This window comes from Oncorhynchus keta, chromosome 18 (assembly GCF_023373465.1).
Source record: "Oncorhynchus keta strain PuntledgeMale-10-30-2019 chromosome 18, Oket_V2, whole genome shotgun sequence".
Taxonomy (NCBI): Eukaryota; Metazoa; Chordata; class Actinopteri; order Salmoniformes; family Salmonidae; genus Oncorhynchus; species Oncorhynchus keta.
The window spans coordinates 14,892,048-14,907,017 of NC_068438.1; positions in this window are offsets into that span (position 1 = coordinate 14,892,048).

Here is a 14,970-nt window from a genome sequence, read left to right on the forward strand (position 1 = left end):
ATTATGACGATCTCCTTATCAGAATGGCTACTGCAGAAGAGGGTCAGGGGCAGCAGAACCTCTATCGGATCATGACTGTGTCCAAAATGGCTTCCTATTCCTAATATAGTGCACTACTTTTAACCAGAATAGGATGCCATTTGGGGCGTAGTCCTTGTTGGGGTATAATGCCTCCATCTCCTGCAGCTGGCAAAGTCTAGGAGAGAAATGGGGGCTTACGCCTGTCTGCAGGGGGGTTCAGAGAGGGTGAGTGTGTGTGCTGCTGAGGAATGCACATCTTTCAGACCACCTGACCCACTAGTCTCTAGGGTTTGTATAATTTAGCCCAGGCTCAGAATAGAGCTGCCACAATAAGGTCCAGTTGCTCAACTTTAGACACTTGCATTTTCTATTATAGGAGTACTTGGAAAGGGTCAAAATAAATGGGTTGTTTCTTTTCCTGTCCTAGAATGTAAAGAAGTGTCGGACTGTCATTCCTCTTTGGGTTGGCTATTAATAATGTGTTGATGTCAGCATTGGTCAGGCCGATACAGTTCAGGTTCTACTCACTGCATATGATTGGATTGATTTAAATTCTCTAACAAATTATACTCAGCAGAAAATTGACATAAAGTTGACATTTCTTCTCGCATACTACTGCTACTAGCCACATATCTTATTCAGTTGCAGATCTATAACGTGATATTCTGTTCTATACACATAACATGATGGAAGGGATTCCATTCAAACAGAGAATATTTCAGTCCTGAATGTCTTTACTTGAAATTCTACAATTTGCATTTTCATTAGGATCCCCATTAGCTGACGCCATAATGTCAGCTAATCTTCCTGGGATCCAACACAGAACTTAAAAGACATTACAAACAATCACATTTACATTAAGACATTACAAACATTTAACAAGTAGACATTAAAGACAGAATAGTCCTTATTTGAAAACAAAGCTCTTTCTCAAAACCAGCAAGCCAAAAACACTTGGAGACACAACCCAGCCAGTAACACTTATATCTGAAACAGTAATAATTCAGTATTCATAAAGAGATATATGAAAATATTTCCTAATATGAATGTGGGTTTCTCTGTGTTAAGATTGTATGGTCTTTCAATGGTCTTCAATTGATCTTTTGTAAAATGTTGCACTGTGTCTCTCTTCCCTGTCAAGTGGCCATCTGAAAGCACATATTTCCAGCCAATGCCATGCCAATGTGGGAGGTTCTCTCCGCTCAACAGGCAGCCACAGAATATCCATTCAAATGTCACTGCAATCACCAACAGACAGTTTCCATCTATATGGTTATGCATGGGACTGGGGGCCTCAGTTTGGCTCCTTCCCTCCAGTCATGACATGTGAAGGAAGCTGGCACGGATTAATGTGACACCATGTCCAGACCAGAGAGCCTTTTTCTCCCAGGATGCCCGTCACCCCAACCATGTCCCCAGACACTTTGGTAATGGCCTCAGTGAGTGAATGGTAACAGAGGGCTGGAGAGAGAGCAAGGGGGGGCAGAGAGAGAGAGCGAATGTTGTGTTTTCATTCACTTTGGAAGTTGGCAGTGAGGGGCAGATCAAATCAAATCAAAGTTTATTTGTCACGTGCGCCGAATACAACAGGTGTAGTAGACCTTACAGTGAAATGCTTACTTACAGGCTCTAACCAATAGTGCAACAAAGGTATTAGCTGAACAATAGTTAGGTAAAGAAATAATACAACAGTAAAAAGACAGGCTATATACAGTAGCGAGGCTATGTACAGTAGCAAGGCTATATACAGTAGCAAGGCTATATACAGTAGCGAGGCTATGTACAGTAGCAAGGCTATATACAGTAGCGAGGCTATATACAGTAGCGAGGCTATAAAAGTAGCGAGGCTATATACAGTAGCGAGGCTATAAAAGTAGCGAGGCTATATACAGTAGTGAGGCTATATACAGTAGCAAGGCTATATACAGTAGCGAGGCTATATACAGTAGCGAGGCTATATACAGTAGCGAGGCTATATACAGTAGCGAGGCTATATACAGTAGCGAGGCTATATACAGTAGCAAGGCTATATACAGTAGCGAGGCTATGTACAGTAGCAAGGCTATATACAGTAGCGAGGCTATATACAGTAGCAAGGCTATATACAGTAGCAAGGCTATATACAGTAGCGAGGCTATATACAGTAGCAAGGCTATGTACAGTAGCGAGGCTATGTACAGTAGCAAGGCTATGTACAGTAGCGAGGCTATATACAGTAGCAAGGCTATATACAGTAGCAAGGCTATATACAGTAGCGAGGCTATGTACAGTAGCAAGGCTATATACAGTAGCAAGGCTATATACAGTAGCGAGGCTATATACAGTAGCGAGGCTATATACAGTAGCGAGGCTATGTACAGTAGCAAGGCTATGTACAGTAGCAAGGCTATATACAGTAGCGAGGCTATGTACAGTAGCGAGGCTATATACAGTAGCGAGGCTATATACAGTAGCGAGGCTATATACAGTAGCGAGGCTATATACAGTAGCGAGGCTATGTACAGTAGCAAGGCTATATACAGTAGCGAGGCTATATACAGTAGCGAGGCTATAAAAGTAGCGAGGCTATATACAGTAGCGAGGCTATATACAGTAGCGAGGCTATATACAGTAGCGAGGCTATATACAGTAGCAAGGCTATATACAGTAGCGAGGCTATGTACAGTAGCAAGGCTATATACAGTAGCGAGGCTATATACAGTAGCGAGTCTATAAAAGTAGCGAGGCTATATACAGTAGCGAGGCTATATACAGTAGCAAGGCTATATACAGTAGCGAGGCTATAAAAGTAGCGAGGCTATATACAGTAGCGAGGCTATATACAGTAGCAAGGCTATATACAGTAGCGAGGCTATATACAGTAGCGAGGCTATATACAGTAGCGAGGCTATATACAGTAGCAAGGCTATATACAGTAGCAAGGCTATATACAGTAGCGAGGCTATATACAGTAGCGAGGCTATAAAAGTAGGGAGGCTATATACAGTAGCGAGGCTATATACAGTAGCAAGGCTATGTACAGTAGCAAGGCTATATACAGTAGCGAGGCTATATACAGTAGCGAGGCTATAAAAGTAGCGAGGCTATATACAGTAGCGAGGCTATATACAGTAGCAAGGCTATGTACAGTAGCAAGGCTATATACAGTAGCGAGGCTATATACAGTAGCGAGGCTATATACAGTAGCGAGGCTATATACAGTAGCGAGGCTATAAAAGTAGCGAGGCTATAAAAGTAGCGAGGCTACATACAGACACCGGTTAGTCAGGCTGATTGAGGTAGTATGTACATGTAGATATGGTTAAAGTGACTATGCATATATAATGAACAGAGAGAAGCAGTAGAGTAAAAGAGGGGTTGGCAGGTGGTGGGTTGGACACAATGCAGATAGCCCGGTTAGCCAATGTGCGGGAGCACTGGTTGGTAGGCCCAATTGAGCTAGTATGTACATGAATGTATAGTTAAAGTGACTATGCATATATGATAAACAGAGAGTAGCAGCAGCGTAAAAGAGGGGTTGGGGGGAGGCACACAATGCAAATAGTCCGGGTAGCCATTTGATTACCTGTTCAGGACTCCTATGGCTTGGGGGTAAAAACTGTTGAGAAGCCTTTTTGTCCTAGACTTGGCACTACGGTACCGCTTGCCATACGGTAGTAGAGAGAACAGTCTATGACTGGGGTGGCTGGGGTCTTTGACAAGTTTTAGGGCCTTCCTCTGACATCGCCTGGTGTAGAGGTCCTGGATGGCAGACAGCATAGCCGCAGTGATGTACTGGGTCGTACGCACTACCCTCTGTAGTGCCTTGCGGTCAGAGGTCGAGCAATTGCCGTACCAGGCAGTGATGCAACCAGTCAGGAGGCTGTCAATGTTGCAGTTGTAGAACCTTTTGAGGATTTCAGGACCCATGCCAAATCTTTTTAGTTTCCTGAGGGGGAATAGGCTTTGTTGTGCCCTCTTCACGATTGTCTTGGTGTGTTTGGACCATTGTAGTTTGGTGTTGATGTGGACACCAAGGAACTTGAAGCTCTCAACCTGCTCCACTACAGCCCCGTCGATGAGAATGGGGGCATGGTCTGTCCTCCTTTTCCTGTAGTCCACAATCATCTCCTTTGTTTTGATCACTTTAAGGGAGATGTTGTTGTCCTTGCACCACACGATCAGGTCTCTGACCACCTCCCTATAGGCTGTGTCATCGTTGTTGGTGATCAGGCCTACCACTGTTGTGTCATCAACCACTGTTGTGTCACCCCTGAGGGCCCCTGTGTTGAGGATCAGCGTGGCGGATGTGTTGTTACCTACCATTACCACCTGGGGGCGGCCCGTCAGGAAGTCCAGGATCCAGTTGCAGAGGGAGGTGTTTAGTCCCAGGATCCTTAGCATAGTGATGAGCTTTGAGGGTACTATGGTGTTGAACGCTGAGCTGTAGTCAATGAATAGCATTCTCACATAGGTGTTCCTTTTGTCCAGGTGTGAAAGGGCAGTATGGAGTGCAATAGAGGTTGCATCATCTTTGGCTCTGTTGGGGCTGTATGCAAATTGGAGTGGGTTTAGGGTTTCTGGGATAATGGTGTTGATGTGAGCCATTACCAACCTTTCAAAGCACACATCCTGGTAATCCGTGTCTTACTCACATTGGCTACGGAGAGCGTGATCACACAGTCGTCTAGGACAGCTGATGCTCTCATGCATGCCTCAGTGTTACTTGCCTCGAAGCGAGCATAGAAGTGATTTAGCCTGGTAGGCTCATGTCACTGGACAGCTCGTGGCTGTGCTTCCCTTTGTAGTCTGTAATAGTTTCCAAGCCCTGCCACATAAGACGAGCGTTGGAGCCGGTATAGTATGATTCAATCTTAGCCCTGTATTGACGCTTTGCCTGTTTGATGGTTTGTCGCAGAGCATTGCAGGATTTCTTGTAAGCTTCTGGGTTAGAGTCTTACACCTTGACAGCGGCAGCTCTACCCTTTAGCTCAGTGAGAATGTTGCCTGTAATTCATGGCTTCTGGTTGGGGTAGGTACGTACAGTCACTGTGGGGACAACGTCCTAGGTGCACTTATTGATAAAACCATTGACTGATATGGTGTACTCCTCAATGCCATCAGAAGAATCCCGGAACATGTTCCAGTCTGTGATAGTAAAACAGTCCTGTAGTTTAGCATCTGCTTCATCAGACCACTTTTTTATAGAACGAGTCACTAGTGCTTCCTGCTTTAGTTTTTGCTTGTAAGCAGGATTCCGGAGGATAGAGTTGTGGTGGGATTTACCAAATGGAGGGCAAGGGAGAGCTTTGTCTGCGTCTCTGTGTGTGGAGTACAGATGATCTACAATGTTTTCCCTCTGGATGCACATTTAACATGTTGATGGAAATTTGGTAGAAATGTAAGTTTCCCTGCATTAAGGTCTCCGGCCACTAGGAGCGCCGCCTCTGGGTGAGTGGTTTCCTGTTTGCTTATTTCCTTATACAGCTGACTGAGTGCGGTCTTCGTGCCAGCATCTGTCTGTGGTGGTAAATAAACAGCCACGAAAAGTATAGCTGAAAACTCTCTAGGCAAGTAGTGTGGCCTGCAATTTATCATAATATACTCTTCTTCAGGCGGGCAAAATCTAGGGGCAGAGTGTCGGAAATGAGTGTGCTGGTCAAAAGTAGTGCACTATATTAGGCCATTTTGGACACATTCAATAATGAGGGGGGAAATGACATGACACAATAAAATTATCCAAGTATTTTTGGTTCACACTCAATCCGTCTTTTATCTTTGGCCATTTTAGAGCCTCTCTGCTATCTTGTCAGTCCCAACTTCCCATCTTTGCAGCCTAGATGGAGAGAGCCTTACCCAACATGGTAGCATTAGCTTTAGGTATCGTGTGTGAGACGGACTAAAAAAGGGCTTGAATGGCAGCTACTCTGCTGTGTTCAACCCAGAGAGCAAGGGAGAGAGAGACGTGGACTCACTGCAGCCATCCCACACTGCAAAACACGATACCCATCAATCCCCCTACTGTCTCACAAAGAATCCCATTGTTGGGGCTCCTGAGAATCAAGAAACACGTTTGCAACCTCTGTTTGTTTTTTGTTCTCAGACGGTCCCTGCAATAACCATCCCTTTGTCCGAGTCGTATTGATGGAATCTGGAGAATAAGCAGATTTGCAACGAGCCAGAACAATAGGTGATCAGTGGTGCCACACGGTTCAAACAACAAACGTGACTTTTATGTTGCCAGGGTACCGTGTGCTGGGGGGTTGGGGGGGAGGCGATTCAATCACAGGAGGAAATTACAAGATCTACACTATGCCTGTCCATCGTCACCCCGTTCCAGGTGTCGCCAATGTCGCGTGTTGACAAATGGACGGACAGACAGACAGTCACTCTTGAAGACCAGAGAACCCTCGCAATGACTAAAGAAACAAGAATTCACAGGAAAAGAACATTAAACGCTCATGCAAGCAAAACATCGACTCAGTAGGTTGTGCCTGTGCTGTTAACATCTCAATTTCAAACTCGTACCCTCCTCAGAGATGCCAATGGGGCTTACTATAAAACTCTCGCCACATGGAAGAGATTGTATTGGTTTAAGCCACATGGAGTCTCTGTAGCTACAGAACACCTCTAGCCTTGTCCAATGCTGGGGAGATGTCCGTAACATTGGAGAATAAAAAGAATAACTCAGAAGCCTCACATTTTAGGCTATGCGAAAAAGGCACTAATGACATTGCAGAAGAGACATTTACATCTACAATACGTGTAAAACAATGTATATACATACATGTACATGCATATATGGTTTGTGCTTAGTAGGCCACCTTACATAAGGGAGTCTGTGGTATTTGGCAAACAAGTACGTACTTAGACGCAGTGTTAAAGAGGTGAAAATGATTCAGTAGAGTGCCAACAGCCATCTACTAATATTTACAAATAATAACAAATCTGTATTAATGTCTTAAATCATGGCCAGGGCAGGGTAAGTGGCCAATAGTGTGGAAGTGGGAGGAAGAGGTCATGTTTGAGCCAGGGGGTTTAAAAGTCTTGTCTTTCTCACGCTTCACGGTTGTTTCATTAAGTTGCCAAGCACGCTGGTATTACTAACGGTGCTCAGGATTTGGGTTGTTTATGTAGATAGATGGTTTGTCTGTTGTACCACACAGATATGTGAAGCACATATGTAACATTGAAAACATGTCTGCATGTGTGTGTGTGGGCCACCGGTGTTGAGGTAATTGAGGTAATATGTACATGTAAGTAGAGTTATTAAAGTGCCTGTACATCGATAATAACAGAGAGCAGCAGCGTGGGGGGTAGCTATTTGACTAGATCTTCAGGAGTCTTATGGCTTGTGGGTAGAAGCTGTTTAGAAGCCTCTTGGACCTAGACTTGGAGCTTCGGTACCGCTTGCCGTGCGGTAGCAGGGAGAACAGTCTATGACTGGTGTGGCTGGAGCCTTTGACAATTTTTAGGGCCTTCCTCTGACACTGGTATAGAGGTCCTGGATGGCAGGAAGCTTGGCCCCAGTGATGTACTGGGCCGTACTCACTACCCTCTGTAGTGCCTTGCGGTCGGAGACTGAGCAGTTGCCATACCAGGCAGTGATGCAACCCATCAGGATGCTCTCGATGGTGCAGCTGTAAAACTTTTTGATGATCTGAGGACCCAAGCCTAATCTTTTCAGTCTCCTGAGAGGGAATAGGTTTTGTCGTGCCCTGTTCACGACTGTCTTGGTGTGCTTGGACCATGTTAGTGATGTGGACACCAATGAACTTGAAGCGGTCAATCTGCTCCACTACAGGATCCAGTTGCAGAGGGAGGTGTTTAGTCCCAGGGTCCTTAGCTTAGTGATGAGCTTTGAGGCACTATGGTGTTGAACGCTGAGCTGTAGTCAATTAATAGCATTTTCACATAGGTGTTCCTTTTGTCCAGGTGGGAAAGGGCAGTGTGGAGTGCAATGGAGATTGCATCCTCTTTGGATCTGTTGGTGCAGTATGTAAATTGGAGTGGGGTCTAAGGTTTCTGGGATAATGGTGTTGTGAGCCACGACCAGCCTTTCAAAGCATTTCTTAGCTACAGATGTGAGTGCTACGGGTTGGTCATTTAGGCAGGTTACCTTAGTGTTCTTGGGCACAGGGACTATGGTGGTCTGCTTGAAACATGTTGATTTTACAGACTCAGACAGGGAGAGATTGAAATTGTTAGTGAAGACACTTGCCAGTTGGTCAGTGCATGCTCGGAGTATACGTCCTGGTAATCCGTCTGGCCCTGCGGCCTTGTGAATGTTGACCTGTTTAAAGGTCTTACTCACAACGGCTGCAGAGAGTGTGATCACACAGTCGTCCGGAACAGCTGATGCTCTCATGCATGTTTCAGTGTTACTTGCCTCGAAGCGAGCATAGAAGTTATTTAGCTCGTCTGGTAGGCTTGTGTCACTCATGCGTGTGTTTGTGCGCATGTGTGTGTGTGTGTGTGTGTGTGTGTATGTTGAGCTGAGGGTTGATCCCAGAGCTTGATGCTGAAACAGCAGACGGGCTAGTAGGTGGTAAGCCATCTCAACCTTGTCCACTCTGTGAGGAGATAGGCAGCTAGCCCCAGTCCTGATGGAGCCTCATTGACACCTTGCTTAACATAGCAACCTGACCAGGCCCGCTATTATTAGGAAGTATGCACTGAAAGGGGTCAGCAGTCGCCATGGAGAGAATATGATAGTGGCCGCCATCCGGCATAGTAGCACACCTCGAATGAAGTCTCATATGGTACCCTATGCCCTATAAAGTGCACTGGTTTAGACCAGGACCCATAGGGCTCTGGTCAAAATACATGCATTATAGGCATATAGGGTACAGGGTGCTATTTGGGAGTTGGAGGAAGAATCTAAGACAGAAATGGACAAAAATAAATACATCTGTCATTTTTGCAGCAATATAAATAAGATTCTCTGTCTTATGATATTGTTTTATCTCACAATATGAACTGCACCGCAGGCTATTGTTTCATCTCCCCATCTCTTTTTCACTTGGAAGATGACTTAATTTCTCTATTCTCATTCACGTCATCCCCTTTGTATCAATGATAAACGCTCTTAAAGAAATGACAGAAAATGATGACAAAGATGAATTGTACATGAGATTTTAGTTTCACTCAAGTCAAAGAAAAGACTAGTGAATGATGCCTCTTATGACACACACCAAGTCATGACCTGTGTCCTCAGGTCTACTGTTACTTATATTGTGGCCAGACATTTTGTGGATGGCTACAGTATGTTTGATGAATGATAACTAACAAGGATAACAAGAATAAAAGATAGACGGACCGAAAGGAAAAATAAAAGGGGAAAAACGAGTTAATCTGGGTGTCAGTTAGCTAGCAGCACAGCACAGCTAGGGAGTCTTGTTGCTAGGAGAGGAACAGCACCAATCTCTCCGATTGGCTAGAAAGACCTACATGATCCTCCAATTAAACCCCACACAGCACCAGGACAGTGCTAGCCATCCAGACACAAATAATATGGTAGCCGAGTTCCGGGCTGAAGTGCATTGAAAGGTATATTTATTGGAAAGGTCAAGTGTGTGTGTGTGTGTGTGTGTGTCTGTGTGTGTGTGTCTGTGTGTGTGTGTGTGTGTGTGTGTGTGTGTGTGTGTGTGATGGTAGTAAATGGGAGATATTAGAAATATTGAGAATGCAAGGGTGCTATTTGCCTCATTTTGTATTCCCTGAAAACCATAGGTATCACACATGTTCCACACTAAGGAGTGGTTAACTCCCTAGAGTTGGCATAATATAAATCAGTATTACATGACAATACGAGCCAACTAATCTTTGAATGAAACCCTGGCCATAAAGGAAGGTGAAAAACGAACATACAAAGGTTACAGTCAAACATCTGGTAAGTGTCTAGAGTGGGGGGGGTTATGTTTAAAATTTCCAAAACATCATAAGGGGGAGAAACAGGCACACACTAAAATACACCTCAAGGGCATGAAAGTTGGAATGGACCAATACCCAGAATATTCTACCTGAACCACCAGCAGCACAACCCCATGTGTTTCTCTGACGAGGTCAATCTACTCGTCTCCCAAAGCAAAGAAAGCTTGAACTTGGCTTTCAGCATCCCCCCCCACACACACACACACACACACACACACACACACACACAGGACAGTCCCAGCAGTCATCTGCTTTGAATACTAATGCTAATGTTCACCCAACACTTTACCCAGTGGGCAGAACTGGTTGCAATGACATAAGGCGGATGTTTTTTTACACATCTTATCTGGTGAGGCATCTATTGAAAACAAGTTACAACCAGAAATGACATCTTCCAATTGTAGTCATTTAGCAGATACTCGTATCGAGAGCGACTTTCAAAGCAACATCATTATGATGTTCTGTGCCAAATTTTGCCCACTTGGTAAGGTACACAGATACTCAGACATGAATCGATCTGTTAGCCAAGAACTTAAAACAAGTTGAGCATCATTCACCGTCAGAGAAATGTCACCTTCTTACTTCATCCAACTCTTTTTATGCCAGTAAATGTAGGCTACCTGTCGGATAAAAAAACTCAGGCCAGGCCTGATGGAAACAGCAGTTGTCAGTAAACACTTGTATATGTTGACACAAACAAAATAAGTTTGAAAGGGTGGATATTTTGTCTGTGAAATAGATCATGTGACAAATGGCAGCTAATTTGTTTTTGCGCAATTGTTGATAGATTAGCCATCATGTCACAGTAATTTTGTAGTCACATGATGCGATGTTGTGTGGTCCTAACGACAAAGTGCTTTTTATGTGCACTTCGTAATCATGCACAGCTTTTTATTCGCAACAAGCCAATTTGACAGAAACACACCGCCGCCTGTAAAATGTACATCTCTTTTTATGTGAATACCTGCAGTAGCTACTGAAACAGAAGTTTCCATACTAAAAACAATACCAAGGCACTCTTTGATGCAAGTTAAAATGTCATTATCTTGGCATATCCACAAGGATACCTCTCTTTCAACCTGGACATCTAAATGTTTTTCGGAGGAAAAGTGCCTATGAGTTCCCCCTACCAAATTGGCTCACAATAGATCATAATGGCCGTGGCTTGCTGTCCACAACGCCTGCCTTCTCTATCAAAAGCCTGTCTTTGACCTTGAGCAGCCACCAGTGACCAGCCTATTGACCTTTTAGCTCCCAAACAATCAGTGGGTCAGGGACCTCTTGACCCCTGGGAAGTGAGTAAGGTGGACTCTCATCCTCTGGTCAAGTGGCTGTAGAGACCACACACCGACACACACTGTTCACTGCCCGTCACAGACCTCCAACTGAGTTGTACTCAGGAGCCTCCGTGGTCCTCTGATTGGATTGGCCACGATAGAGCCCACTGTGTGAAGTGTCTAAAGGTCTCATAATGGTAGGGGAGGAACGCTCCTTCATGAAGGAAGGGCACGGTGTCATATATATTGCGGTGTCATATAGATGATGACTCAGTGTGTGTGTTCATGGGGACGTATAGCCACGCAGCGTGTAAACATGTTATCATGGACATACACGAGAGGCTCACTCTTCCCGCCAATTGGATTCTGTCGGCATAAATACCTCATTGGACATAATGCGCTTAGCATAGCTTCCTCCATTCTCTTGATGTTTCCCTCATTTTTTGTCGACTGAGCTTTCACAGCAAAACTAACAGTCAAACGAATAAAACGGAAGCAGTATCTCCAATGTCATGTTTCCATCTTCTGAATTTAACTCCAATGTGTTCTTGGTAGCCTAGATTTGTAGTTTTAAATTCAATAACTGCAGTGGTGTATTGTTTTATTATATTGGTCAGAAATTGTATTGATATGTGTATGATATTGTCATCTTAAAATAAAGACTGCGGATTGTTACTTTTAACTTGGTAATTTTGTGTGCAATTATGCCATGAATAGTACTGTCTCACAGTTGTGTTATGTTTAAAATGTATCAAATATATCCACACTACTTTGTACATTATGTATAATTCTAATAAAGTGAAAAATGTTGGTAACTTGAAGTTCTATTAATTTAAAGGGTAATTTAGCCTGTATCATACAATAAAAAACATAATTGTGACTAAACAAGAAATCTCCCTTCTTTCTCGACTATACATCTATGCTGCTCTATGGGACCACACATATCTGAAGTCTTTCTTTCCCAGCATACAGGACACGACACTTTTCTCTTTGCTTTTGCAGTCATTCACCTCTCTATACAAGAGGATTCGACAAGGGAGTTGACTAATGATGTTTATCAGTTTGATTGGGTCTTGGAACACTGTAATGTGGCAGTAATAAATGGCTTGTTGAGGAGGCAACACATATGGTGTTATATCAAGCATGCCCTCTGCTGGAGGAGATTCCAGGCTAAAGGAATGAACACTTGTTCAAGTTTCCTCCTCCCAAATCTCTGGCCAGTGGGAATCCTTAGCGACCTGAGGCCCGATAGAGGGGTACTGTAGGCTGTAGACTTTGTAACAGGGTTGTTTGAGTACTTACCAGAAGCAATGTGGGAGTCTCAGAACCATGGTGCCAGGAAAATGACTATATATGGGGCTGACTATTGTTAATCTGAAGATTTTCATCCGGGCACATTTGTGAACTAGGTAACGTATTGGTTTAAAACAACGTTGGGATGTGTGTGTGTTCTGCACTGTCCAGTCTGTGCTGTGTACAGTGAACGCTGCCTGGCCATGACAGTACGGGCTGTTTATCCAGACTTCCCCGCTCACCCTCCCAACTCCAACCCCCCCCAGCATCTGCTCATCATCCTCCCAGGTCCAGCAGGGCCGTTTCCTGGCTGCAGTATACACTGGAGCCCCCTGTTGCCTCTGCTGGGGCTGATGAGGCCACAACCTCAACGCTGCTCCCTCCGATGCACTGACATGTCACCAACAGAACAACTAGCCCTTGTCCACTCCACAGGGGGGAGGGGAGGGAGACAAATCTGTGACTGACATGACATTTCACCAGTTGAAGAGGGTCAAGGCCTGGCAGCTTACGTTTGGGATCATTTATTTAAGCCCCGTTTAGTGATTATTGTTGGCTGCAAAGGTCGATAGTGATACCATGATGTGGAATATTCCAATCTATAACTGATGGTCACAAATCTTGAACGTAGTTTTATCTCAGTGCATTGACATCCGGTATTCAAATAAACAGTGATAGTAATTTGGAAAGAGATTAATTACTTATTCACTAGAAAATAACATTAAGTCAGAGAAAGGGAGGAATTAACTTCTTCAACAAGCAGGTCTTTCTCTGACAGCACAGAAACCAAACACGCGAGACCTCTAGTGGTAGCCTTGAGCATGACGAAGGAAGAAGAGCTTGTCTGGATTCCAAATAGTGCCCTATACTCTAAAAGGGCAACAAAAAAAAGCCAAGGGCACAGTTACTGTGAACAGTTGAGTGAGCCACAGAGGGAGCCTTTCTGACTGCAGAAAACATGACACTCCGTGGTGTCACTGCTCTGTCTGAGCTGCCCTCAGAATTTGACGGACAGATGAGAATGGAGTGGTGTATGGCAGGTCACTTTAGTACGTCTTAGCTACTTAAGAGAGGAGCAGACTTTCTTTTTAGAGCAGAGCGAGTGAAAGAGCGTGAGAGAAAGAAAGAGAGCAGTCTGTTACAGTGCATCGTCATTGGGCGCTGTTTTAAAATAGTTTTTAAAAGCATCTGTAACCTACACAACAAATATACTTGGATTCATCCGAGCACAGCATGTCTGGGTCCGCTGTCTGTGGTTGACCAGGACGAGTCAGATCTGAAAATAAACACAACCAGACGAGTTTAGTCAGAGAAATAAGAGACAGGAGACAGAGCAAACACTTCTAACAGCGCTTCCCGACAGGGTATTTTTGTTGAGGGAGACAGGCCTGTTGGTTACGCTTTGGGCAATATATGATAATGTCCCTGTCAGGATTTAATGCCCTGTACTATATCAGTGTTGTTTGAAGTCCCAAGATTATTAACTGTTTTGGGGCATTTATTTTGGCAAGGTCAGAGGGTTCTTTTCAGGTGAAACACACAAAAAAGATCTGGTGCAAAGGAATGAAAGAGATTAAAGATGAGGCCATACAATAACCTTTGCCTCTGGGGGCGCTCTTGAGCCAAAAGGGGTCGCCTAAGTGGACAAAATCATTTTTCTAGAAATACCTCATTGGACAGAAAGGAGCACACCTTCTTATGATATAAATATTATGTATGTGATAATGTGCTGTATATGAACCATACAGCCAACAGTCAAGTCAACATTTAACAAACAATTAGGGAAAAGGGACACCTAGTCAGTTGCACAACTGAATGCATTCAACCCAAATGTGTCTACCGCATTTAACCCAACCTCCCTGTAAGCAGAGAGGAATTCAACTTCCATAGCGTCTTTAAGTCTTACAATATTTATGAGGTTTGACCTGCTGTTGATATACTGAAAGCGTGACACATAGAAGTGTAAAGAGCATCTTGCTAATGACCTTGTTGAAATAAACTTAGTAAAATCATGAACAGCACTATTTAAGTATACAATTACTTTCCCCCCCAAAATCAATCTGTACACTTGATTAAAGTGGCACTTAAACGTGGATTAAAAACACAAAGACATTCCTCTCTTTCGCTCTGCTTATCGTGTTGTTCTTTTCTATTTCTATTCCATTGATTACTGTACTTTGTACCTTCAAAACGTCCAGCTTGACAGGCTACTCTTCTGAGAAGCACACCTGCCTCTACTTAATCATAGAGCTGTCTGGGGAATTCTGCAGCCTGCATAAAAGTTGCAATGACCTCATTGATTGTTTCTCCCCCTCCGTCTCTTTCCCAGAAGTTCCCCTGAGAGTGTGGACAATGCCCTTCACTCAACAGTCATAAAACCCTATGAGCGTCAGTGGAGCTGTGGTCGTTCTGCATGACTGGAGGAAGGAGGGAGGATGAAAAGGCCAGGAGATTTTGGCCGGCCCCA